This window comes from Cavia porcellus, unplaced genomic scaffold (assembly GCF_034190915.1).
Source record: "Cavia porcellus strain 051 isolate PalLab524CR breed Dunkin Hartley unplaced genomic scaffold, mCavPor4.1 scaffold_5, whole genome shotgun sequence".
Classification (NCBI taxonomy): Eukaryota; Metazoa; Chordata; class Mammalia; order Rodentia; family Caviidae; genus Cavia; species Cavia porcellus.
Window position 1 is genome coordinate 13,777,503 of NW_026947488.1, and position 25,565 is coordinate 13,803,067.

General features: G+C 52.3%; 1 long non-coding RNA gene across 1 annotated transcript; it reads left to right on the forward strand.

Annotated features, from left to right (window-relative positions):
- Positions 1-1,346: 1,346 nt before the first annotated feature.
- LOC111756181 (uncharacterized) lies at positions 1,347-25,565 on the forward strand. Its single transcript, XR_002790658.2, has 4 exons — positions 1,347-1,516; positions 2,511-9,917; positions 13,672-13,793; positions 20,437-25,565. It is a non-coding gene; the product is annotated as an uncharacterized LOC111756181 (long non-coding RNA).

Consider the following 25,565-nt stretch of genomic DNA (forward strand, 5'->3'; position numbering starts at 1 on the left):
CAGAGGAGGTGCTCACAGTATGTGCCGGATGAGGAATTTGGGTTGGATTAAAGACACTCCCAATGCCACCCACTGGAAAGAGCTTGTCCTGCGCTCAAATGGTGTTTACTGTCCCTCCTCTCCTGGTTGGGGGGCAGGGCTGGGTGCTTATTGGGTCCATGGGGTTTACTTTGAAGGGGAGCGAGACGGGAGACTAGGGTATGGCCAATGGCTGGGCAGTGGGATGTGACCTGTCAACCGTGGAGATCGATCTGTCCGTCACAGAGATTCAGGACACATGCAAAGAACGGCTTCCCAGCTCTGAATGCGGCCTTCGAGTCTTTTGATTCAAAACAAGTGGGTTTGAACAGGCTGCTCTGGGTCTGACAATGGATGGCAGCCGCTGGCCTCACCGCCACCACCCTCTCCTTCTCTTCTTCTCTCAGAGCACCTCACCTTCTCCATCACTTCTTTTTCTTTTTCTTTAACCAAGTAAATGTTAAACTTTCACGTCCATCAACTGCCCTGTCCAACCCTTTGGACAGGACAGCAGCCTGGAGGGGTCTGCTGGCCACCACACCGTCCGACAGGGGGAGCACCCAGTGGACATCTCGTGCTCCCTGTGAAAGGCTCTGTGGAGGCCAGGCCCTCCCCGGGGTCCCCTTCTGCTGGACAGTCTCTGCTGGACATTCCCGTCAGCAGCCAGCCCAGGCTGGACGGGAGAGAGCCTTCCTGTTCTGATTTGTGATGAGAAACACAAAGGCAGGAATTTGAAAGAAATCTTCGGGACTTCCAGAGACTTATAAAGCTTTTGCTAAGTAAAACCATTTTCTCCTCTGGGGAATCGGCAGTCCTCCAGTTCCTGCTGCATTTTTCTGTAAACCTATGATTTCTCAAAAAAGTGCTGGAGACTCATTCATGTCACCACTTTAACTTGGTGTCTCCGCAGATCCTTAACACCTGGCAACTCAGATGTCTGCCACTTGTGGGGGATCAGCCACGAGGCGAGGAGTCGTCCATGCAGGCAGCAGACATGCTGGGGACGGAGAGGTGACGACACAGCCACGCAGGGTGAGGGAACCAGCCATGGGGCCAGGGTGACTGCCCAGTCCTCCCTCTGGCTGCCGTGGGCTCCGCCTCTGGGGGGCGGGGACTTTTCACAGCCAGCAAGGGACAGGAGTTGGGGGGCAGACGGCCCAGCTCTTAGGAGTCCAGGGCTCATGGTGCGGTTCTCTCCTCCCCATCCCCCTCCCCCTCCTCCCCCTCCTCCCCCTCCTCTTCCTCCTCCTCTTCCTCCTTCTCCTCCTCCCTCTCCTCCCCCTCCTCCCTCTCCTCCCCCCTCCCCCTCTTCCCCCTCCTCCTCCTCTTCCTCCTCCTCCCCCTCCTCCTGATGCTTCCCTGTGTCTCACTCTCTAGCAGACCAGCTGTTCTGAAATCCTCATCTCAGGGGTGATTCTGGGGGACCTGGATTAAAGGTATTGACTTAGGGTGGGGCCGGAAGCCACTGAGCAAGGAGGCAAAGGCATCCGCATGACAGGTTTGCAGACAGGGTGATTGATGCAGGGAGGGGCAGGCAGAGGACCTGCGGGTGGGCGGAGCAGGGGGGGGGGATGGGAGGCAGCCGCGTGGGTCAGAGGTCCGACCTGACCATGTCACTTCCTGCCCACGTGGCTTCAGAGACACAGTTTAATCTTCTTTTCACATCGATTTTGCTTTAGAAGATGATTAAAAAGAAGTGTGAAGCCCAGTGGGGACAAGCAGGAGAGACGGCCGGGCCCTCTCACTCCACAGTGTGGAGGAGGAGGGGCAGCCAGGGCCTTCTGGTCTTAGACGCAGGCTATTTCCTTATTTCACTCTGTGGCCTCCCGTGTATTTGACATCTCTCATGGCTTTTGAGAAATAGATTAAGGGGCTGGGGGTTTAGCTCAGCGGCATAAGCACCTGCCTTGCAAGCAGGCGGTCGTGAGTTCGATCCCCGGTACTGATAAAAATGAGAAATAGATTAAAATGAAAGGACTGGCAGAATTACATTCTGCTGCGAGTGGCCCAGGCACAGATAACTGAAGCTTATGCACAGTGCAGATTGATGTTTGTCTCCCGTGCAGGCTAGGCGTGGGCAGTCTAAGGCCGAGTATGGGGCTGTGCTCTGTGCTAGGAGTTGCGTTTCTTCACTTTTGTTCCTCTGCCATGAAAGGCCTCTGTGTCCTGGATACCTCATGGTACAAAATAGTAGTCCTCGCTCCAGCCATTTTACCCACTGTCCAGTCTGCAGGGAAGAGGATTTCAGATGAAATCAAATGGGAACAAAAGAGTAATCTAAGAGAGATTCCATATGTACTCCAGTTACGAAGTATGCTTCATTGTAACAATTGGTATTTAGTATTTTAAAAATTGATTTATGAACACTAGTAGTTATAATAATTATAACATAATTATAATATTTAATTAATTATCTGTGTGCCAGCTACAATTATAAATGTTCGATGTACCTAATCCTCATAATGACCTCTTTTTTATTTGTTTTGAGACAGGATCTCACCAGGGAGTTTAGGCTGGTCTTGAACTCACTATGTGCCCCAGGTTGGCCTTGAGCTGTGTTCCTCCTGCTTTGGCCTCTTGAGTACTGAGATGATAGGCATGCACCACTGTGTCCTAATCCCTTAAATTTATGACTGGCTAAAGAAGCACTGTGCTTAATTGAGCATCCCTAACTGGGAGATTATCCTGGACTATCTAGGTGAGGACACAGTGTGACCCACACGGTCCTCAGAAGAGGGGCAGGAGACTCCGTGCTGCTGGCTCTGAACGTGGAGGAAGAACCAAGAGCCAGAGAAGCCCACCCGCTCCAGAAGCTGGAAAAGGTCGGAAAACAGATTGTCCCATGAGCCTTCAAAAGTACCACGCAGAGCCAGCTGACTGGACTCCAGAACTGTAGGGTAAGGAGTGTGTGTTGCTTTAAGCCACTGAGTGTGTTGCCACCTCTTACAGCAGCCACAGGGAACCGATGTCGCATTACAAAGGCACCATGTTCACCGATCCTGGCAGGAGGAGGCGAGGGTGAGCACTTTACCCGAGTCGCAGTTCACGGCCGGGCCAGGATCTGGACCTGGTGGACTGCCCAGGAGTCCACCTTCCTAACCACTGTGTACCACGTTGATCATATGCACTGTCTGTGGGGCTCACTTGGGATTTGTAGATAGTTTTTGTAGTCTTTTACCAATTCTATTTTATATCCCAGCAATTTCAAGCATCCACAAAAGTAAAGAGAGGATCATCCTCACCTACCTGTCACCCAGCCTCAGCCCCTGCGCCCAGACTGGATTCACCCACCGTAAATCTGAGATACAGCATCGCCTCACCGCCGTTTCTTAAGGATGAGGATCCTTGTATTCCCCTAAGCCTGAAAAAGGAGAAAAGTCCAATGAGGGGCAGGGGTCCAGGGGACAGCAGGTTTTGCGCTGCCCAGTAGTCCTCCTGTATGGTGACTCCTTACTGTCCTGAGGTGAAGCTCACAAATAACAGATCTGCCTCAGTGTAGGATAACAGACAAACCAAGATGCTGCTCCGCCTGGGGGAAGGAGAGAAAAGGATGCAGGCTCGTTATAAAATGACACTCACAATAAAGAGAGCAGATGAGAGGACTCACACTTACAAATACAGAGATGACTGGGCGGGGCTAAGCTGCATGGCTTGCAGGGGCGGCCAGACGTGTTCCCTCCCTCAGTGAGCAAACCTGGACCACAGAGAAGCCAGCCCTGCACAGGCAGCTACCAAGAGCGGGACAGGAATAGGGTGCAGGTGGCACAGACCCCAAAGCTTTAAGTGTGATGTGCATAAAAAGGCCCAGCCAGCATTGACTTGGAAACTTTGCACCATGGAATTGGTTCCTAGGCTCACGAGCTGTTGTAGTGCCAACCACGGACTCCTACTGAGTAGATGCTGACAGTCCCTGTGTGATGCCAGGCATCCGGCGTGCGCTCTTGGAGGGATCGAGTCCTCCATGGCTCCTGCGAGGAAGGGAGCTGCAGCCTGCAGAACCAAGGCCCCGCGGGCTCAGGGGCACAGTGGTTTCCAGATCTCACCAAGCCACCAGGAAAGGATCTTTGGATTTTATACTTATTTCAGATTCTTTAAAAGAAAGCTCTGGCCCTTCTGAAAGGAAGAGACAGAAAAGGTCACCTAAGGGTGCAGGAGGGCTTGCCATAGGGCTGGGGAACATCGGGAGCTTGGTTTTCTCCTGTTGAACGCAGTCCTGACAGCTAAGGAGCTGTCAGCAGGGGGCTTTGGGGTGCAGCACGTTCCGTAAGGGTTTTACAGTGTCCGGAGTAAAACTGATGTAAAATTCTCAAAAATAGTCCGAAGACATGAACCTCCTCAAACCAGGAAGCTGTGAACAGCCCCGCCAGTCCTCCAGCGAGGGAACAGATGGACAAACTATTCATGGCCCCGTGGAAAGCTGCTCAGTTGTACCGAGGAAGGGGTCCTCAAGGCGTCGTGCCCTCATGATCCCATTTATATGTGATCCTCAGAAAGACAAAACTACAGTGATGGAGAAGGATTGGCCCTTGCCAAGGGCTGACTCCTATCCCCAGGGAAGGTTTAGGGTGTTTGGGCGTGGCAAGGCCAGAGCTGGGTGTGGCGAGGGGCAGTGTGGACTCAGGTGGAGAGGTGGGCAGGGCCGGTGGCTCAGAGCCCTGTGGTCTTGGTGGGGACCTGGGTCTCTATCTGGGCATGGGATGGGCAGCGCTGGGCATTTTATTCTTACTGCTGGGGCCTCCCACCTCTTCTCTAGCTGGAACCTTCTGGCACAAACAAAGCAGTGATGGTGACTAATTTCCCATCGACTGTGGCAGCCCTTGGAATTATGCTGACCCCTCCCCAGGTTCTCTTCTTGAACCCAAGTCTCTGCCTTCTGTTGGCCTGTCCAGACTGACAGCCCGGCCCTCAACTCAGCCGCTCAATTTCCTGTGCATTCTTAAAATTACCAAAGCACAGACCAGGTGCAGTTATCAGCCTTTTTGTGGATCTGCACAGAAAAGGATCCAGCAAAGCAAAGCAAACAATTGTGGTGCCTTGATTGTATCAGCCCACACAGTGAAGCAAAGGCCAGGCGGTTTCCTGGCTGACAGGTGACATTTCATTCCGTGTGTGGGACAGTGAGTTTCCAGGGCAACAGTAACAACCCTGGTGCTGGGGCTGGAGGGCTCGCAGGGTCTGTGCCGGGAGGTGCGTGGGCACCGGCACTGTTCTAGCAGCAGGCGTTTATTGGGCACTTACTGTGAGCCAGCATGGCTCTGGGCACCTCACGGGTGTCATCTCACCAGTCCTCGTGATGGCCCTGCCGAGGGTCACTCTATTGCTCCCTGCACACGGAGGAAGCTGCCCGGAGCAGACACCCTGCACGGAACACGCTGCCTCGGGCCATGCAAAGCGTGAGCAGGAAGCCCCACAAGGTGCTTTTCACTGATTGTGAGAACCTGGATTTCAGCTCTTTGATTGATGGGCTCAATCAAACAGTAACTGGAGAGACTGGGAACCTGGTTTTTATAATTTCAGCACTTGATTTTCTGCCTTAGTCGGCTGCAATGAGGGAGGCCCACAATAACCTGAGACTACTTGGTGTCTCACAAACTGTGTGACCAGTAACAAAACCTTCCTCGGACTAAAATCCCGTTCTGTGTGTGCCTGCACACGTGTGCTCATGTGCGTATGCACATGCATGTTGGTGTACACATACCTGCACAAACAGCACACATATTGGCACACATATGTGGGAACACATGGCATGTAGGTCTGTGACAATACTGTATACAAACACACACATATGTGTGTTATAGAAGAGCAGGGCTCTGGAGTCAGATGGCCAGATTTTCACCCTGGGCCAGCTAGCCACTAACCCACCACCATGGCCTAGTGACTCTGTGCCCCGCTCTGTCCCAAGGTGTCAGTCAGAGACCCCCAGCCACTTTAGAGGATCATGTACGATGAAGTTAACTGGCCAAAGTGGAGGTCTCAGGAGGGGCCTGGCTTAGGCGGGTGCTGAACAAGCATCCCTGTCTTTCTGCACATAGGTGGCCAGGCTCTCGAAGACCCAGCTGTGTACTGGGGTGACTGCTGGGTGAGCCCTTCCCCTCCACAGCTGCCGCTATGGTCACAGGGGAGAAGCATCCCGGCCCATGGCTGACTCCCCAGGGGACTGTAAAGAGGTGCATGATTTCTGTGTGGCTTGGTTTTCTCTGGAGAATGGGGACAATATTTCTACTTCTCCTCTGAGGTTAAGGGAAAGCTTTTCCTAAAAAGCTTACTTAGGACATGGTGGAGACCACAGTCAGTGCTGCCCTGGTTACAATTGCTAATGTTGTCTGTTTAGACACTGTCACTTGACAGAGTCCAAGGAGTCCCCTAAAGGGCAGGTCAGTTCATCCTACTTATGGGCAGGATGTAGGTTTTCTGGCTTACAACACAGAAAAGAATTGCAGGAGGCATAGAAAGGTCGATCAGACAGAATCACAGAAATCCACACTCAGAGAGAATGGGGTGTGGGTGCTCATGGGGCACAGTATGGTCTGGGGCTGGGGGTTGTTATGTGGTCTTGGGCTGACTGAGAGACATGTCGGATGCGTGTCCTTCTGCCTGTCAGGTCACACGCAGGGGCTGGGTTGCAAACCATTTGCGCACTCTCTGGAGTTTACTGGCCCGCTGCTTACTCATTAGTGCTGCTTCCTTGAGGATGGAGGGCTGTGGCGGGAAGCAACCTCAGGCTCAATCTATAGATGAAAAGCAATTTACAGGTTTGTTGTGTTCAGCGCTATATATATATATATATATATATTTTTTTTTTTTTCTGGAAGGGAAAAAGGCTTTATAACCTTGAGTAACTTTGATTGCATCCTGAAGCTGTTTTCCTTAAAAGTGCAATTTTAAAATTATGACTTTCCTTGTCCCATTTCCTCCTTCCTCTATTTCTTTTTTCCCACTTTAATTCTGAAGGTTATTGGCTAACATGCTAACCTCAATCCTACCTCGGGGCTTTTGCCCTTGAAGCTCCCCTCCCACATCCTCCTGGCAGCTAGGCTGCCTCTTCTGGGGAGCCTCCAAACCTGCCCTTGGGCCCATGCCTAGGATCACCCTCCCAGCCCACACTTTCTTCTTAGCCTTCAAAAAAAGCCTCGAGTCCCCCACCAAGAATTTTGTCTGGTCCTGCCCTGGGCAGAATTCATCGCCCTCCCCTCTAATGGAAATGCATGCCTCCCTTCCCATCAGTACATCTCAGTGTAGGCGTGTGTCCCATAGAAACCACAGCTCCAAAAATATTATATACTCTTTGAATAATAAGTACTCAGGGATATTTATTCTAGTGCAGATGACAGTTGATCATAGTTGATTATAGAATCTGAAAAAATTCTGAGGACTGCACTGTCATTTTGCAATTTTGTCATTATGCAGAATGTATTTACACCACAGCATCACTAGGTGAGATAATCTCACGGGGCTGGTGTGGGGCCTCCAAATGAAAAGGGAAACCAGTGTAACTCCCAACCTCCCAGAGGTCTGATACCTGGAGTTCATTTTCCCCAAAACTGAAGAATAAATTTGGGCCAACAATGGAGATAAACAGTGGAAATACAGAGAGGGGGGAATACAGCTCCTGAGAGAGCCAGCAGGGGACCTGAGTGGGTTACCGAGGACCCTACTTTTCAGGGAAAGTTTTATAGAATACAGTCAGGTGGACACAATGTGGTTAAAGCTATGATCAATCACTAAGATGATAAATACAGCCTCTTAAGGTAATACTGACCCAGTAAGGAAGCAAGTCACATAGCGGGTGTTCATGGAAAGAAATAGAACTGTTTAGGAAGAAGTGGTCCAGGGGTCTTGGTCACCCACCGCGGTGACTGATGTCTACCTAGACTTTACTGGACCAGGTGTTACCCCTTATCCCTTAGGAGACTGTGTAAGGCCTGGTCATTCTGTCCTTATTTGAGATCTGGCCTCTAATAGATGCCAGTCACAGTTGTAATGAGTTTTAATCTCTGGGTTGACTTTTGAGGGCCCAGCCCTGTCCACCTGCCTATAACATTTCGACCTAACTTAGCTGTCTATGGTACCAGCAGCGCCCAGCAGCTGAGCTGTCAGGTTTAATTGCAGGTGGCACCTTGCAATAAAGAAGTGGGTTTAGGGCTGCAGTTGGGTACTCGTCTCTAAAAGTTTCGCCATCCCTGGTCTGGATAACACACAGACGTTGGCCCCAAGGGTAAGTCTCAGGAGAGAAGCAGCGAGCCTGGCGTTGTCTAGTGTCCCCCTGTCTCCCCTCCCTCTCTTCCTTACTGTAAATGGCCTTTGCCCACCTGGACTGGAAAACATGAGACTGTGGCACCTCCTTGGAAGCAGCTTGACTAAAGAGCTCTTCCTTTTCACCAACATGAGTGGGCACCTTTGTGTTGGTCTGTGGTGAGCACAGATCTGAGTGGCCAGGGACGCTTGGACTGGTCTGGCGACAATCGCTGGTCAGTGAGTGGCAGCTGATGGGCCACAGAGCTCAGGAGAGCTCCACCCCGTGCAGAATCCCTTTCCATTTTGCATGAATGCCAAAGGTCCTTCTGGACGGTCCTATCAGAAAACCGTATTTGTAATAATTAGAGCTCCAAGTGAAAAATCCATTTGGCATGGAATCGATGGTATATTTTGTCCTGTTTAGGTGGGCTCCTCAGTTTCCTGGGGTGGCAAGCACGGAGCAAATCAATTGTGTTGGTTTTCTTCAAAACTTTACCAGTGGTGACAGCGCCAGCAGCACTGTGCCTCGGGACATTTGAACCTCCCGCATGCTGCTTGTAGCGCTAAATGAGGTCTTTGGTACAGCATGCTTAGCAATTTCTTACTGAAAATTACTTCACAGGCATCACTTTCCTTACATTTCCCTTCGTATTATAGTTAGGGCACTAAATTGAATTTTTTTAAAAAGACATGTAGGAAGGTTATATTGTCTACGAGCTTCATTTCATTTCAAATTTCAGCTAACGTGGAAATGAGAACATACTACTTTAAAAAGGTGCCACTGGTCTAATGGAGTTGGGAGGCACACTTGTGACACTTGGGTACAGCCTTTCCCCAGGGAACCTGCAGCCTCATTTAAAGAAGCTTTTGAGCCTTTTCTTAAACCACGCCGGGATTTTTACCCCCAAGAGGATCTCCCCTTCCCTTCTCATGGTCGAGGCCTCCTTTGCCAAGACTCCTCTTAAAACTCTGCTGGAGACCAGTGTCATTTTGATCCTGCCTTACTTGGGCTGTCTAGAGTCCCCTGGAATTGTCCCTGCAAGTGTAAGTGCGGCTGTCTGACTTGAGTTTGCTTCACACACAGTTGGGGCTGTTGCCAGATTTAGGCCACTGCCTGGTGGGCAAAGAGTTTGTTCCTCCATAGGAAACAGATCAGTAATCAACAAACAAACACATTAAAGAAAAAAGAGCAGAAAGCTTAGTCATGCAAATCAAGGCAGAGCAGAGAGGGAAAAGAAAAGACCTCATTCATATTCGGCAGGGGCCCTGGCCCCTCAGCCCACTGCTATGAAAACACTGGCCCAGGCGGCCACTGGCACATTCATAACGGTTTGTCCCCAGCGGAGTAAACACCAGCGTTCCCAGGACACAGAGGCAGGGAACTAGCTGGAGGTTAACTGGGTCATTAGCCGCCTTATAATGTGGGTCATTCCGATGCAATTCAGTCCCTTCTGCTGGATGCTGAAATGCAGGGAGGGTTCTCACAGGGGGCCCACCGGTGACTTTGCAGCCTGCTCAGGTCTCTTGGATACCAGGGGAGCTGTCATTGTGATTCATGGCACCTCTGACATCACCGGGCTCTAGGGATGTATGTGTGGTTCTGAGGGCTGCAGAATGGGACATGCGGCGACACAAGTACCCAAGACAAAGTTGGAACTAGCTGGGTAAGATGCCTTCAGTTCCTGCAAGCTGCAGTCTTATATTTTTCTGGAAGAGAATCTAATTCTATGATTGTGTGCCTTTCCTACACAAATATCTGTCTGGGAGACTGCATGAATAGAGCTTAAACCAACCCAAGTGTTCTAATTATGCACTATGCATATGTTTTGACTTTTCCTCTTTTATCTGGAGAGTAAGAAAATCAAATACAGAAAAGGAAGCTCATGCAGCCAGCCTGGTCTTCTGTAGGCGGATCCAGCGGGGAACCGAAGGGAGAGGGAGGCCGGCTCAGGCTGCTCCCTGGGTTAGGCAGTTGTCAGCAGATGAGCCTCTGTGACATCCCTCTTCCGGTTCCTTGCTCCTCATTTAGAGATGCCGCAATCAGCTGGCAGAGGCTTGGTGAAGGAGCCTTGGCGGAGGCCTGGCTTAACCAGCCTGGGTTCCAAATAGGACAAGAGGGACTTGCCTCCCACACCCGTCCTCTCCTGCTCAAGCAGGGCCTCTGTGGCCTGGAAAGGTGCCTAAAAATTTGGGGATGCTTCCAGAAGTGTAGTCGGTGGGTTCAGCCCCCTCTCCTCCTGGACTCTGAGTTTCCTTCTGTGCCACAAACATCTAGGTGTGAAGAGGTTCAGTAGGCAGAGTTTAAAACTATACTCCGAAAGGGGTTAGAGTGTGGGCCCTCAAGGAGAACACTGATGGGAACATTTACGACGTGGTCTTGGGGTGTCCTCAAGATGGGTGATGTAGAGTGTCTATAACGTCACCCATCTGGTGTTAGAATGAAGATCACTGACGTGTTTTGAGCGGAAATCTGCCGCCCACTAATTTAGCTGCTTCCCTGAGGACGGAGGTCTGTGGGAAGGAGAAAAGTGAGGGACCTGGAGCCCAATTTACAGGCCTACTGTGTCCTTAAGGTCTTTAAGGGACCTTTAAGGTGCATGGTGCACATCTTCTCAAGCGGGGCTCTGCTTGTGTGTGACTGAGGCCGCAATGACACAGAATTCCGCTCGCTAATGTGCCACCCAGACCCTGAGCTGTTTTAAGCGACGCATCTGACCCTCTTGGTGGGCAGAGACTCCCTCACCAGCTGTATTTTACTTTCTGGGTCACTGCTGGGGAATTCCCGGGAGCAGCTGCCCTGCAGGGCCCACGCTCCCGTCTCCTCCTGGCTCCCCTTTCATTCCCCCCACCTGGAAGGGCAGGTGGAGGCCACGGAGCTGCCTTGGGCAGGGCGGCAGCTTCCACTAGAGCAGCCTGGGCTGCTGGACGCCGGGCAGCCAGCTCGCTGCAGCTGCTTTAGCGGTAAAGCTGCGCCCCGGGATGTCCCAGATTGCGGCTGAGCGAGCCGTGCCAGCTTTGTCCAGTCCCGTTAGCTCCATCCTGGGTCAGATCACTTCAATCAGTCGCTCAGCCTGTGGGGAGCTGTAAAGTAACCCCGCAGTCCCAGGGGCAGCACGTGTGGGGACCCTCACCGTCCAGAGAGCGGGGATGAGGGGCCGGGGCGGTGTGGTCCCACCCAGCCCAGGGCCTGCTGATTTGGCCCCAGTTACCTCCTGTGTCATGGGTGTCAGTCTGCGAAGGTCAAGGTCGGTTATCTAGTCACAGAAAGACACTGACCCTGTGTCCTCGGCTCTGCTGTGGATTCCTGTGACTTAATCCTCAGAACAACCTTAAGCTGGTTTGTGATTCACTCTTTCACAGATGATGCCTTGGACACTCTCCTTGCAGGGACTCATTACCCAACACCAACAACTTAAAGGAAGAGCTATTATTCGGGCTCACAGTTGTTAGAAGTTGCATTCTGTAGTTAGCTGGCTCCAGGGCGGAACAGCACAGCAGCAGGCCCAGCTTTGGAGGAAAGCAGCTCATGTCAGGGCAGCCAGGAAGCACAGAGCAAAGGAGGCACCTAACCACTTGTGGGAGCCAGCTACTTGTGGGCCATACCCAGAGGCCTGCCTCTGCTGGCCAGGCCCCGCCAACTAACATCACATTTAGCTCCAGCATTAGCTTCAATCATCTTCCACAAGACCCAGCTTTGAGTGAATGAGACTTCAGGGGGACATTTAGATATAAGCCAAAACAGCTGGGGACACGGAGGCTCTGGAAAGATAAATTTGCTCAAGATCTCATGTGTTGCAGATCTGGGATTAGCCTGGATTCATGGCTCCCACTCCGCGTGCAATGCCTGTTCCCACCCATCAGTCAGTGAGCGACTATTCTGACCTGCACATCAGCCACAATCATCCCTCTGTGACTTTCTGCTGCTTTTATGTGAACCCCTAGAATCTCACCCTGGCCCTGGAGGCCCTGTCCGCCTCCCTGGATTCCACACCCAGCCCTCCTCTGCCTTTCTCTCCCCTGAGCTTATCCAGGCCACTTCTGCCTCCAGACCTTTGCACCGGGCTCTGCCCCTCCCTGGTGCTCTCTGACAGCCTTTTCCAGGCTGGAACTTTCTCAGTGCTCAGTCCAGTCTCATAGTCCATCTTCACAGAGGCCACCCTTGACCCTGTTCAAAGTGGCCCCTCTTCCCTGCGTTCTTTTCTTTCCCAGCTGATTTCCTGTGGAGTGGCTTCAGCCCTTTGTCACCTCTGGGTTTCATCCACTTCACAGTTGTGTCTCCTCTGAGGAGCCAGCAGGCAGGTCTCTTTCCCCTTCGTTCCTGGTGGTTTTGGTCCATGAAAGGAGCCAGGCCTGGCTCCTCTCCCGATTCTAATCCTCAGCAGCCCTTTGACCGGCGAGGACTCACCTGTCCCTCTGCCTCCTTGCCTTTCCCCTGTCCTCAATGACGATCCCCTTCCTGCTTTCCTTATCCCTCCGTCGGATGGTTTAGATTGAAAATGTTCCCCAAATCGTCCATGTAATCAGAGACGGCCTTCTGGAGAGTGGGTCTGTGGACTGAGCCATTGAAGAGCTCATGCTGAATGTTGGGAAGGGGGACTGGGTGGAGGTGGGTCACTGGGGATGTGACCCGGAAGGGTGGATTCTTGTCCTGGCTCTGTTTTTCTCTCTCTGCTTTCTGGCTTCCATGATGTGAGCAGATTTCCTCTGCCAGGCCCTCTCACCAGGCCGTCTCTGCATGGCAGCCAACCATGCACTGAACCCACTAAAACTCTAAGCCAGAGTAAACGTCTCTCCAAGCTGGAAGAGTGAGGAATGTTGCCTCTAACACGCACCCTCTCCAGGCCTTTGCTTTCTTTTCTTCTCCACAGAAGCCCCCTCATTCAGTTTCTTCTCTCTCTTTCTTTCCCTTTCTTCCTTTTTGAGTCACTGGGAATTAAACCGAGGGCCTCTGCACTAAACTTCACCAGGTGTTTTTTGTTTTTGAGACAGATTCTTGCTAAGTTGTCCAGGCTGGCTCAGACTTGTTGCTCCTCCTCCATCAGCCTCCCTGAGGGCTGGGGTTACAGGTGTGCTCACATTGGCCTCTATTCTTTCTCTTTCCAGCTCCCTAACTCCTCCATCCCCTGGGAGCTCTGGGGAGGGTGACTCCCTAACATGCTCTTTCCCAGTATCAATGTGCTGGGCCCAGTCAAGGTGGAGGACAAGGCGAGTGTGGCTACTCAGGGGACAGCTGGGCCGATGTTAGCATAACCCCCTGCAAACCAGGTAAAACTTGTTATTAGTGAGAACGATGTAATCACAGGCTGTGGGGAGCCTGGTTGCCCAGCACCGGTACATGCTGTGACCTTCTGAAACGCCTTACTGGACTCTGAGTCCCACCCAGTAGCACTCACATGAGTCCTGAACCCTCCTTTTTAGCAAAGGTCTCAGTGCTGAGGCCCCTGCTGGTCTGCAGACCCTCCTCAAGTGATGCTGTGTGTCATTCCTGAGTCTTCATTGCGGTCCTCAAACTGAGTCCAAAGAAGGGAGGGACCTCTCAGGTGAGTGACCTCTTTGGTAAATGACACTGTGGAGCCAGGATTTGAACACCAATCTTGCCGATTCCAAAGCTCAGTTGTTAACTGACGCATTGGCTATAATTCTATGTGAGTGATAGTCTAAAAATTTCCCATAAACTGGTTTTCATTATTTTCTCACTAATTAAAATTTGGTTATAAGATTAAGAAAAATCAGTTATAGGAGAAATTTCCTCCAGGAACTCTGGGCTGGGAACACTGAGCTGAGCAGTGGGATGATCAGGGTCACTCTGGAAGGAGGCGGGGCATCATGGGAGCTCTTACCAGGACACCAAAACCAGGATGCATGTGACAGTGATTGAATCCTGCAGCCAATGGCTTCCTCCCACTTGTTGGTGTTTTGATGGGTTCCAAACAGAAGCAGCCCTTGGAGTCCGGGTTCCCTCACAGACACGAGTGGAGGATCCTGCAGGGCACAGCCTGGCAGTGCTGGCCCTGGATGGGCCGTGGAATCTTCCAGACGCTGCCCAGTTCTCCTCTGAAAGGCACATTTGACCTGTGTTTGACTCCTCTGAGATACTCAACAGTGGAGGTAACACCATCTCGGTGCCCAGATTTTGTTGGCATTTGACCAGGCTAAGTTCACCTTGAGAATGACCCCGAGAGCCATGCCGAGTCAGGGACACTGAGGTTCCAGGATAGCTGCAGAGTCTCTCTCTGGAGTCCCAGGTGGGAGCTGCGGGGAGGAGGTGCTGGTGGGGCAGGCCGAGTTCTCTCTGCAGGGTGGGAGCGGCCGGACACTATTTCACGTGCTCTCATCTCTTGGCTTATTTAACCTTCACCCCGACTTCCAAGATGCTCCTGGTGCTAGAGTGGGGAACCGGGCAGGGTGGTGGGAGCACTTGATTAGGGGCCCAGGTGGGAACCGAGCATTGGCAATGTGGCTGAAGAGACCGTGGTATCTGTTGGGTGACAAAGAAACCTTGCTGCCTGTGGTGGATTAACTAGTGGCCAGCTTGTCACACCCAGCTGAACTGAGTCAGCATGGCGCTGGGTGTGGAAGGCCCAGCTGAGGATTGTGGCCAGCAGCATACAAGGAGAAATGGAGGGGAAGATGGTGCTGCTGATTCTCCCAGAGAAGCTTGTTGTGTTGGCTTTCCTGATACGAGCTTGGGTGTTCTCGTTGTTGGAGGAGCTTGGATCCTTGCAGTTCTTTGCGGGGGAGCTCTGGTCCTTACCTGGAGCATTGCTTTCTGGATTCAGTGCAGATCCCTCAGCTGCTGGCATAGATCCTTCACCCTGCTGGTGCAGACTTTCTAGCTTCCACCACCACCCTTTGGGCCTTCCTGGTACAGATCCTTGATACAGACTTGCATGAGATGTTGTGGGCTCTCAGCCTCCAGCTGGACTTGTACAGGACGTTCATTGCAGAGGGATTCCAGCCCTCAGCTGGATTCTTTGGGTCTCTAGTGTATGGACAGATCTCCCGTACTCTTTTGCATTTGACTTTTTGGGTGACTATTATGAAATAATCCTATGAATTATAAGTCCTTTATTAAATCTTTTCCTGTATAAATCCTGGGAGAACTGTTTGCCCAGCTCTGTCTTAGCTACAACTGTGCAGCTTGGCATGTTAGTTACCTGCTTATCCTGCAACACAATACCCAATACACAAATAATTAAGGAATGCATAAGGAAAGATTTATTTTGACACATAGTTTGTAGAGGTTTCAGTCCATAGTCGGACTAGGGCAGGGCAGAGGAGCAGAAGAAAAAGAGCTCCTGGTACAGCAGCAGAAAGACCAAAGACAAAGGAGAGGCAGTTAGATCCCGCCAGGTAAAACCCCAGTGACCCACTTCCTCTCACCAGGCTGCATCTCCAGCATCATGTTTAGCTATAAACTCGTCAGTGACTAATCCACTGAGAAGCATCATGACCCCATGATTCAATCAGCTCCACAGTGCTCCACCCATGAGCACTGAGGCTGTGGGGTTCATCTAGGCATAAACCATAACACTGGGTGGAGTCTGGCCAGTCTTTCCAGGGTGATACTGAAAGAAAGGCTGAGCAATGGGGACTTGAAGCTGCAGTCTACTGCACAGATTGCCAAGGCCTTGCTAGGAATGGGGACGCCCTACCCAGACATGTAGACGTGTGTAAAACAGTCCCAGTCATTTTTCATGGTGGTGAAAGGAACAGAAGAAATGCCTCATGGCTTTGAGGAAACATTTTTTTATTCCTGCCAAGGGACAGACGTACAAAGGATGGTATTTACATTTGCCTGAAGCCTCTAATTTTCTCATTTATCATTTGTCAGAGCCCGAGGCCCTTCCTCAGCACACAGAGTGTTTGCAAATATCTAATGATCCCTTTTCCCAAACATCACAGTCTCTACCAGGGAATTTGTTAATGCTGCTAGTTAATGCATTAATGTCACACTGTGCCATAACACTGGGGGTCTCAGGACACCTTATGTCACCACAAGCTCTGCAGCTCTTTGTGTGTTTCCCCAGGTTCCCCCAAGCCACAGGAGCCATGGAAACCATCTGTCCATCAGTCAGCGAGGGGATGGCAGTGCTGGTGGTGGCGGTGGTGGGGCTGTGGCCTCAGGAGCCAGGGCTGGGGTTCCTAGAAGGCCACCCGCTGGAAGCCCTAACCCTAACCACACACTGGTGCCTTGAGGTAAATTCAGTGCCACCAGGACAGTGATTCCCTGCTTGGCTGACCCTGCCCAGGCTGTTCGAGGCCTGCCATGACTGTCAGGCTCCTGCCGAGTACTTGCTTCTTGGGACAAGGGGACCCTGAGAGAAGCAAGGTCCCCTCTGGATCCCCCATCACAAACCTGCAGGGGCAGTGCTCACTCACGTGAGGAACAGAATCTCGGAAGCCAGGAACAGTCAGGAAGGGTGTGAGACACGTGTGAGTCCTGGCTCTCAGAGACTGCGGACAGCTCGAGGCTGGGAGCCCTGGAAGAGGGCTCAGGGATGGTTCCATTGACAGCAGCATCTCTGACTGCACGGTGGGCTTCAGACGCTTTCCTCTTCATGCACAGAGACAGCTGAGATGGCAGCTCTGTAGGGACCAGAAGTAGGGTGACGGCTGTCACAGCAGAGCTGTGAGAACACTCAGAGCAGGCCAGAGCTGAATCAGGCTGATTTCCAGCATTTTACCCAATCCTGCGTTTCCCCACCTCCTGGGGAGGCCTCCCTCTACCCTGTGGGCTCCGCCCTCAGGCTCATCCACAGCCTTTAGCCTCAGGGATGCTCTGGGATCAATCACCCCAGCCGGCTTCACACAGTCCTTAGCCGGTCAGCCCTGGCCCTAGGCTGAGTGACCTGTGGTGGCAGAGAGAGGGCACACGAAGGTCTGGGCAACAGCAGCGACAGGCTCTGCCCTGTGGGGTTTCCATAACTGCCCCTGTTGCCCATTCCCCCCCTCTGCTCAGCTCAGCATGACTTCTAGGAACAAACTCCTCTCCAGGGTGACCGCAGTGGCCTCATCAGGTCCCGCTATGGCTGTCCCATGCCAGTGGGCTTCTGTATCATCTCAGGGGCTTCTGACAAGTCATGGGGCTGGTAGAGTCACCATTCCCAACTTCAGAACCGGCCTGAGGGCTAGGACTAGAACACACTGGGCAGGAGGAAGAGGACGTTAGGTGTCAGCGAGAGCCAGTCAGTGCCTTTGGGATCGTTCCCATTGCTCTCCAGGAAGTGTTCAGCCCATAGTGAAGCCTGGGTCGCTTAGACTTGGGGAGAGAGGACTGGCCTGGGTACAGAGGGGCTCTCTAATCTTTCCCACTGTCAGAGATGCTGACGTCACCATGCTCCATCTGGTCCACTTCTGGTCTGTCTGATCCTGCTGGGCTGGGGTGTTTTGTGACATGCTGGGATCATAGGGGATCAGGATGCACAGAGCACCCCAGCCCGTTCCAGAGGGAGTGACCTCCAATCCGAGGCAGGCTGTGGGCGTGTGCAGAAACCAAAGACCAGGGCAGGTGAGGGTCAGACTCTGAGGGACAATCAAAGCTTTGTGCAGATGCCTGGGGCAGAAGCGGGAAGCCCAGGAACTTAATTACAGGGTTCGTGTGTGACACAGGTCACAGTGAGCAAATCCAGGGTGTGACCCTGGGAGGTCAACTCACCGCCAGGCAGAGCGGGCACTGGGATAAGCATCTGGATATGGAGCCCAATGGCGTGGTTGCTATGGGAGCAGAGTGTGTCCTGGGGTCAGCTGGTGTCTGCAAGAGCCTCTGCTGCCTTCTGTGTGAGGCTGGGGACAACAGGGAGGAGAGTTGTCCAGGTTTTCTGCACAGCTGGGCTTTTTCTTCCCAATGTGTCCTAAAGTAATAAATGTACTCATAGTTATTAGAGTATAAATTCACCAGATTGTGCAGAGACCCACAATATCTATGAGATAGTGGGACAAAGGATGCTTTGCTCCCATGTGACAGTCTCAGCACAGATGGTCCGAGGTGGTGGGGTGGCCCTGGGTGGCGTGACTTAGCCTTTGGTCCTGTACTCTGCTACCTCAGGTTTTCCTGGTTCATGTGGCTCAAGGGTACGAGTCACCTCCCATTCAACAGGAGGCATGGAGGGAGGACAGGGTTTGGGAACACAGTGTCCCTGTACCGGCACACTGGAGGGTATATGAGAGCTTGGGACAAGACAGGAGGCTCCTTTTGGTGTGCCCCCGTCTAATCAGCAGAGGTCAGCACTTCTGCTGTTGAAGGACTTGATACCTATGAGGCGACAAGCTGCCTTTGTCCTCTCAGTAGCTCCTGAAAGGCCTCCCCTTTCCTCCCGGGGATCCTACCTGGCCTCCCACGTTTTGTGGAAGTCACTATTGGAAAACTGTCCTTTCTGGCACTAATCTGGGAGGGTGGGTGTTGGAATAAGCAGTTCTGTAACACACAGCTGTAATACCCCATTCGCTGTGGGGTTCAGAAATGCCTGTAGCTTTTCTTCAACATGGTTTCAAACCTGTATGTGCATCCTGATACCTTCTCTGTGCGTAGTTATATGTGTACATGGTTGTACACATATTAAAGTATAATATATTGTATTTTCTTTCTTATACTAATTTGGGGATAATATTTGACGTTGAGATGAGGTGGCTGTGGCCTAGAACCCCAATTTATTGCACTGTGAGACTCATGCACAGTAGGACAGGTAAAAATAATGTGGCCCACCCTGTTTCTGAGATGTATAAACTGGTTGCAAAAGCTGGGGAGGCTCAAGATACACAGTTGTAAGTGAGCCAAGACCACCTTGCCCCAAGGCTCTTTCTTGCAAACTCTACTGGGCCCTCACTAGCCAGAGGTTTTTGGACTTGATTTCTCTTTCTAAGTTAAGGCAATATATCAGCCACCAAATCAAGTGCCACAGAATCTGTTTCGGGCCACCTCTTCCTAGAGATAGCCACAGTTCATCCTTTAGTTGTTTTTGCAAATTTCTTTGAAATCTTAGAAGAAACAAGTCAGAGTTTTTACCGTAGGTTCTTATCTAATGTTCACCAAGCTGGGTGAGGGTTATATTATGGTTTGTGTCTGGATGTCCCCCAAAGCCTACGTGGTTATGGGGGGTGGGCTTTTTAGAGGTGCCTGAGTCTAGAGTTTGTGATTGATTCACGGTCCCATGCTGGGATTATGGGCATGAGTGCCACATGTGCCCTGGGTGGCTGTCCTGCATACAGTGTAAGGGAAGGAAAGAGGGTTGCCCTCCTCTCCTCTCATTGCTCTTGGTATCTTCCACTGCCAGGAACTGTTGCCCCTCTGCCATGTCACCCTGCCTGAGAGCCAGCCAATTATGGACTGAAACCTCTACAAACTGTGAACTAAATAAACCTTTCCGCCTTTAACCTTGTGTTGGGTATTTTGTCTCAGCAGCAAGAAAAGTAACTAAGACAGGTTATCTCCCATGCTCCTCCGCCTCCCATCACTTGCAAGAGGACACCACTGTTTTTAATTGCATCATTAGCAGTGTTTATGTCATGTAGCCAGGGAGACACTGCTCTCCCCAGAGCCAAGTATTGTGATATGGTTGCATTTTCTTTCCTTTACATCTTTGCATTCTCCTAGAGTGAGTAATTTCCTTGTTCCTTTTATTGGCAAAATTTACCGACAGATACTTAGTTATTTCCAAACCTTTCATCATTAAATCCACTCGAATGCTTTTCAAGGAGCTTCAACTGTAAGAAATATATTTTACACTGGAGCCCAGCATAAGCACACACACCCACAATAAATATATATTAATTTCCAATTTCACAAACAATATTCCTCTTCACTATGAGTGACGCTTTCTGATGTTTTCTGCTGAATGCTATCATTTAGTGCTGTAAGATACTGCTTGCATGCGCTGAGGTGGTTTAGTGTGAGAAGCTGGGCTTGTCCGGCAAGGCCCTGGCTCCCCGCGGTCCCCGCAGCCTCTGCCCACAGCCCTGGTCCGTCTCACTGCGCCCGCCTGTGACCCACCAGCTCTCAGCTGGAGGCTTCTCTCTGCCAAAAATGTCTGCTTGATCGATTTCTTGATGGATCTCATGTCTTCTGTCTTCATTAATTTTTGCTTTACATGAGTCACTTTCAAATTGCATCTTTTTTTATTGAGGAAAACAAAATTTTCAGTGACTCTCCAGTGTTTTATTTTTCCGTTGTTTCTCCTGTGACAGAAATCGGAAGGTGGGAAGAAACGACAGGAGCGGGGAGCAGGAGGGCAGCTGCAGCCCTGGCTACGCACGGCTCTGGTTCTGCGTGAAGCCAGGGACACCCAGATGGAGAGGGCGACGTCCAGCTGTGCACATCTGGGCTCTGTCCAGAAAATGGACCGGAATGGCCACTGTGGCTCCGGAGCAGAGCTTCTCTCCCTCAGCTCTGGTGACAGTTTGGGCACCATAAATCTGTTTGGGGAACTGTCCTGTGCGTGGTAGGAGGTTTAAGCTGCATCCTTGACCTCAGGCCCCATGCCAGTGGCCCACACCCCAGCGTTACCACGACCAAAACTGTCTGCAGACATTACCAAGTGTGCCCTGGGGAGCAACCCCCGTGGGCTCTCAAGGGTTGGCCCAGCCTGTGCCTGCAGTTCTGGGGGCCTCACAGCTGACTGAGCAGGCGTCAGATGAGCTTTATCTGGCTAACCGCATCCTCAAGCAGCCACTCTGGACTGTAACCATCTGACACCTGCGATTTCCCAGCCTGGTTACGTGAGCTAAGAAACCAGGACCAGGCGCAGCAGCAGGCTCAGGGCTGCTCCAGGTCAACCCTGCATGCTCAGTGTCACTGCTGAGGGCCATCTTTGCCTCCTCTGAGTGACTAAAGACTTGCTGCCTCAGGGCTGGTTTGCAGCCACTGAACAGGCTCCCAGAACATTAGACTGAACACTCTGGGGCCTGTGAAGTTGTCACTCACTGGACCATTTGCTGCCAGTTGGGCCCAGGCTGGCGTTTGTCTTTTAGTGTTTCTCAGAGACATTGGCTTTGAAAACAACAATCATAGATGCTCTTGGGACAATTAATTGCCAATATTTGCTACTGCCTTGAGACCCACGTCATAGTGAGAGCCTGAAATTCACTTAGGAATGTGTCCCACAGGTGGCACCTGCCTGTCATGTCTAGAACAGGGCTCTCCTTGCCTGTGATGTGCTTGGGTCACAGAGCAAGCCCCATGTATCCACCTGCTTTCACAAAGAGCTGTAGACTCTGCCTAGGGGAACACTGACCAGGAAGGTCAGTGTACTCACTGTAGTGACAGGATTTGGACATCACAGAGCCAGTGCAGGGCTGACCAGTGGAATCAGTGAGTAGGACCTGGGAAGGCCTCCAAGCTCATCAGCCTGACCAGAGCAAATTGGCCTGTTTAGCCCCCCGAAAACAGTGTGTCAGCTCCTCCACTAGGCCTCCCATGCATCTCCTGTTCATTCTGGAAACCAGTGCCCCCAGGACCACTGGCCTGGCTGCATCCACGCTGGGCCTGTTGATCCAGCTCTTCTCCCTGACTCTTCCTGCATCTGGATGCATAGAAGTGAACCCAGCACCCAGAAAGAACGAGGGATTATCTGTGTTGTCATCATCAGTGTTAACGCTACTGTGTCACGGAGGTCACATCGGAGGAGCCTGTGCATGCCATGGTCATGCTTTGTCCACCTGCCCACAAGGAACACAGTGGCGGGCACCTTCTTGTCCTAGCATGAGTCTCATCTGCTTTCTGGGTTCTGACCCAGGACTAGGAGAGTCCTGTGGATCATCATCCCCTGAAACCCCTCACCTACCTCCGACAGTTTAAACTGGTCACACTAGGTCTTCTGCTGGAGAGTTATGTTTATGACCAGCTTATGATCCATTGATTAACTGTGGATTCTTTTCACATGTGGGATCCTGGGGTCTGGATCTGAAGGGCTTCGTGTGAACAATGTTTGGGTGAGGCTGAGCTAGAGGCAGGAGGGGCTTCCAGGACAGCCTGTAAGGGGCTGCCACAGCTCCTGGTGAGGGTCTACGGGACGATGTCATTCAGGGCAGGCCCGTGGTCTGGCCCCAGAGGCAGAACAAGAACAGGAAGAGGCTGCTCATAGCTGGGGCCACAGCCCCTAGATCGGAGCCACCTTAAATACCCAGCACATGCAGGCTGAGCGTCAGCCCTTAGGGAGGATGGGAGACCCCGGGTTCAGTACCTCTGAGGTTCAGGCCTTTCCAGGCAGAAGTGCACCCTATCCTGAGCTGAACATGGTGCCTGTGGGGGCTGGGCCTGCACAAGCTGACTACAGGATGGAGGAAGGATACAGAGAGCTGCCTTGGTCAGATAAGAGCCATGAGGACCTTGGCAATGTGAACAAACTTCAGGTGAGAGGAATGCTGGGTCAGGATTGGACACTCAGGCTTTGCATTGTCTGCTCAGATAAGCCACAAGGTGTGTCCACGAAAGGCACACTGTGACCCTCTGTGGCCCCAACTCCGGAGTCCATCAGAGCAGGGATAGCATTTGCAGCCACCATCCAGAGAGGGACTCCAAGACCAACTTAGAAACAAACTAACCCACAAGAAATCAGCACAATTATATGTGAAAACAGTGAATCAGGGTCCTGTTCAGTAGGAATGTCTTATCAACCCATGATGAGTGTCTACAGGCTTTAAAGCTATGTGGACTCATCCTTCCAGAAGGAGACACTATGGTGACCACAGTGTACTTGGCCTCTTAAATGCCCATTCAGGGCAGAGCAGCTCCTTCCAAATAGTACAGGCGCTTGTGAAAGAAAAGTCATCCATTGGGGATACGCTGTACGGGGCAGCTCAGGATGAAGCATTAGCAGAAACACGGAGCCTTAGTATCACGTAAGAATGAGCTTAGGACCATGCCAGCTGGGTGCTTAAACCAAGGAGCTGCGTGACATGTTAGTCCTAAAATATTACCCAGCAATCTTCTGTCTGTCTGGTACAAAGAAATGGCAGACAGAAACATGGCCAGCAGGTCTGCTCTCCACCGACAACCACCAGGGATCCCCATCACCACCCTGGCCAATTGGTGGAGCTGGAGAACCAGTGGAACTGGACCTCTTGGAAGCCCAGAGCTTCACAGTCCTGCCCCAGAACAGACTTGCTTAGCATTATAGCAAAAAGAGAAGACAGGGTGTTTGTCCATCAGTGGAGGACGGTTGAAGCCGATGGTTGTATATCGAGGGAGTAGAATATTTTGTAGCCAGGAACACTGGCGTCAGCAGCCTGGGGCGGGAGGCAGTGTGTCTGTCCTCGGGAGCAGACATCAAGGAGAAACCGAAGAGCACGGCTGGGCTGAACCCTGTGTAAGAAACCACCGAGGCTTTGTATGTGTGCAGAGAATCCTGGAGCCGCAGGTTATTTTCTGTTTGTAAGGAATATTTCTAAACTCCCTGTGACCTTTTAAACTCAGACAATAAGTGAGCAAAATTGAAGTAAAGAGATCACAGAGGAAGCGAGGTCTGAGGTGGGAAGCCTGGCCGTCTTCTCAGCCTTCTGAGCCCCTGGACTCTGCCTTCTTCCTCCTGACACCCCCAGGGCAGGGACCCTGCGTCCTGGTGGCGCCAGGACACAGTCAGGGCTCAATCGATAACTGATGACAACAAAGACCCCCAAAGGCATCTGTTCCCCTCAGGCTTTGGGGCAGTTGCTTAATGCATTGTATTGGTTTTTTAAAGTTTTCTCATTTTTAAATGTTGACAATCAAACAAACCACGGGAGAGCTATCACTTGCTGAGAGCCAGAGAAGAGAAAACAAGTGGATGAGGCACCTCCGGAGCCTGGGCCTGGTCAGAGGGAGCTGCCCCTGCCCCTGTGTCCTTCGCTGGCCAAGGTGGTGCTCTCTGAGGACTGGCCACAGCAGGCTCTGGGAGCCAGGACAGGAGGGAACTGATGTCCCTGCTCTCACTTTCCCCTGGAGGACAAGCTGTAGGCATCAGATCAGCGATTGCAGGAGGCCGTGGCGGTGATGGTCACTATAAAGGACAATAAGGGTGAAGGGCAAGGCCAGGCAGGGGTTCAGGAAGGGCCACCCCGGAGGAAGAGTGTGTCAAGGACAGCCATGCAAAGGCCCTGGGGGCAGATCTAGGTGATCCTCAGTGAGGCTGGAGATGGTGAACAAGGGGCAAGTAAAAAGAGAGGCCACAAAACAGTGGCCCTCCTGGCCCCCGGACACTGCAAGGCTCTTCAGCCAGCAGGGGGAGGTAGTGAGGAAACACAGGACTTGGGGTCCTGTCCTCAGGAGGGCGGGCTGCGGTGCAGAGCTGGTCCTCATGGGACCAGCCCAGCAGCAGCAGCAACGCTGCCTCGGCCGGGTTAAAAATGCTGATTCTTGGCTCTGATTCTGCTTCAGATGATGACGGTACCCTGGGGCCCAGCTGTGAGCTCTCCCAAGCCCCCAGGGGATCCTGATGCCAGGGTGTGAGAAACACAGCGGAGCTGACCACTCTTGTGGTCTCTGAGGAGGCTGGAGGAGCTCTGGTAGAAATGTAGGAGGGGCCGGGTCACCATCCCAGGAGCCATGTGAGTGGGTGGCCATGGTGGGGACTGGCGTTGGCATCTCCTCAAAGTGTTCCTGGAGGCTCCATCGTGGAGAAGTGGCTTCTGAGTGGGGTGACCTGCAGATGCTGGTGACTTGGGGGAGAGGAGCAGCCTCAGCTGGAGAGAGAGGCATAAGCCCCAGTGGCCCCAGTCTTCGGAGTTGTCTGCTGTGTACCCATTCCACAGGCCTGGGCGCTCGGGGACTGAACTGGGATGGGTGCCAGAGGAGGGAGAGGAGAGGAGGTGAGAAAGGAGGCCAGGGGAGGTCAGCACCTCTGGGTCCTGGGCTGGAGTTTGCCTTTGGTGAAAGGGAAGGAGGGCAGGAGGAGGTGGAGAGGGAGGACGGGAAGCATGACTGCCCGGGAAGGCAGCCGTAGGGCCGGGTGGAGCGTGAGGCCGGGGAAGCCCAGAGACCTCAGGGTGGGGACACTTACCAGGGAGGAGGGTCCGTTCATACTGCAGAGGTGACCGTGAGGGCCCCTTGCCTGCTGCCCGGGGAAACCCTCTGGACACCGTGGGTGCCTGCTCAGGTTTTCCTCCTGTTAAGTGGCAGCCTGGCGCCTGTCAGGGACTCCAGCAAGGTTTAAAGTTCCGATGCCCACGCTGGGTCCCAGATCTCTCAAGTCAGAGCCCGGGGTGCAGCGCCCAGGCATCGGTGTCTTCAGTGCACCTCAGGGACCCAAAGTGCCCCCAGGATGGGGCGCACTGATTCCTGCTCATGAGAATTTCAGGACCATGGTGTGATAAACAGGCTGCAGAAAACCCGAGCAGCCCCA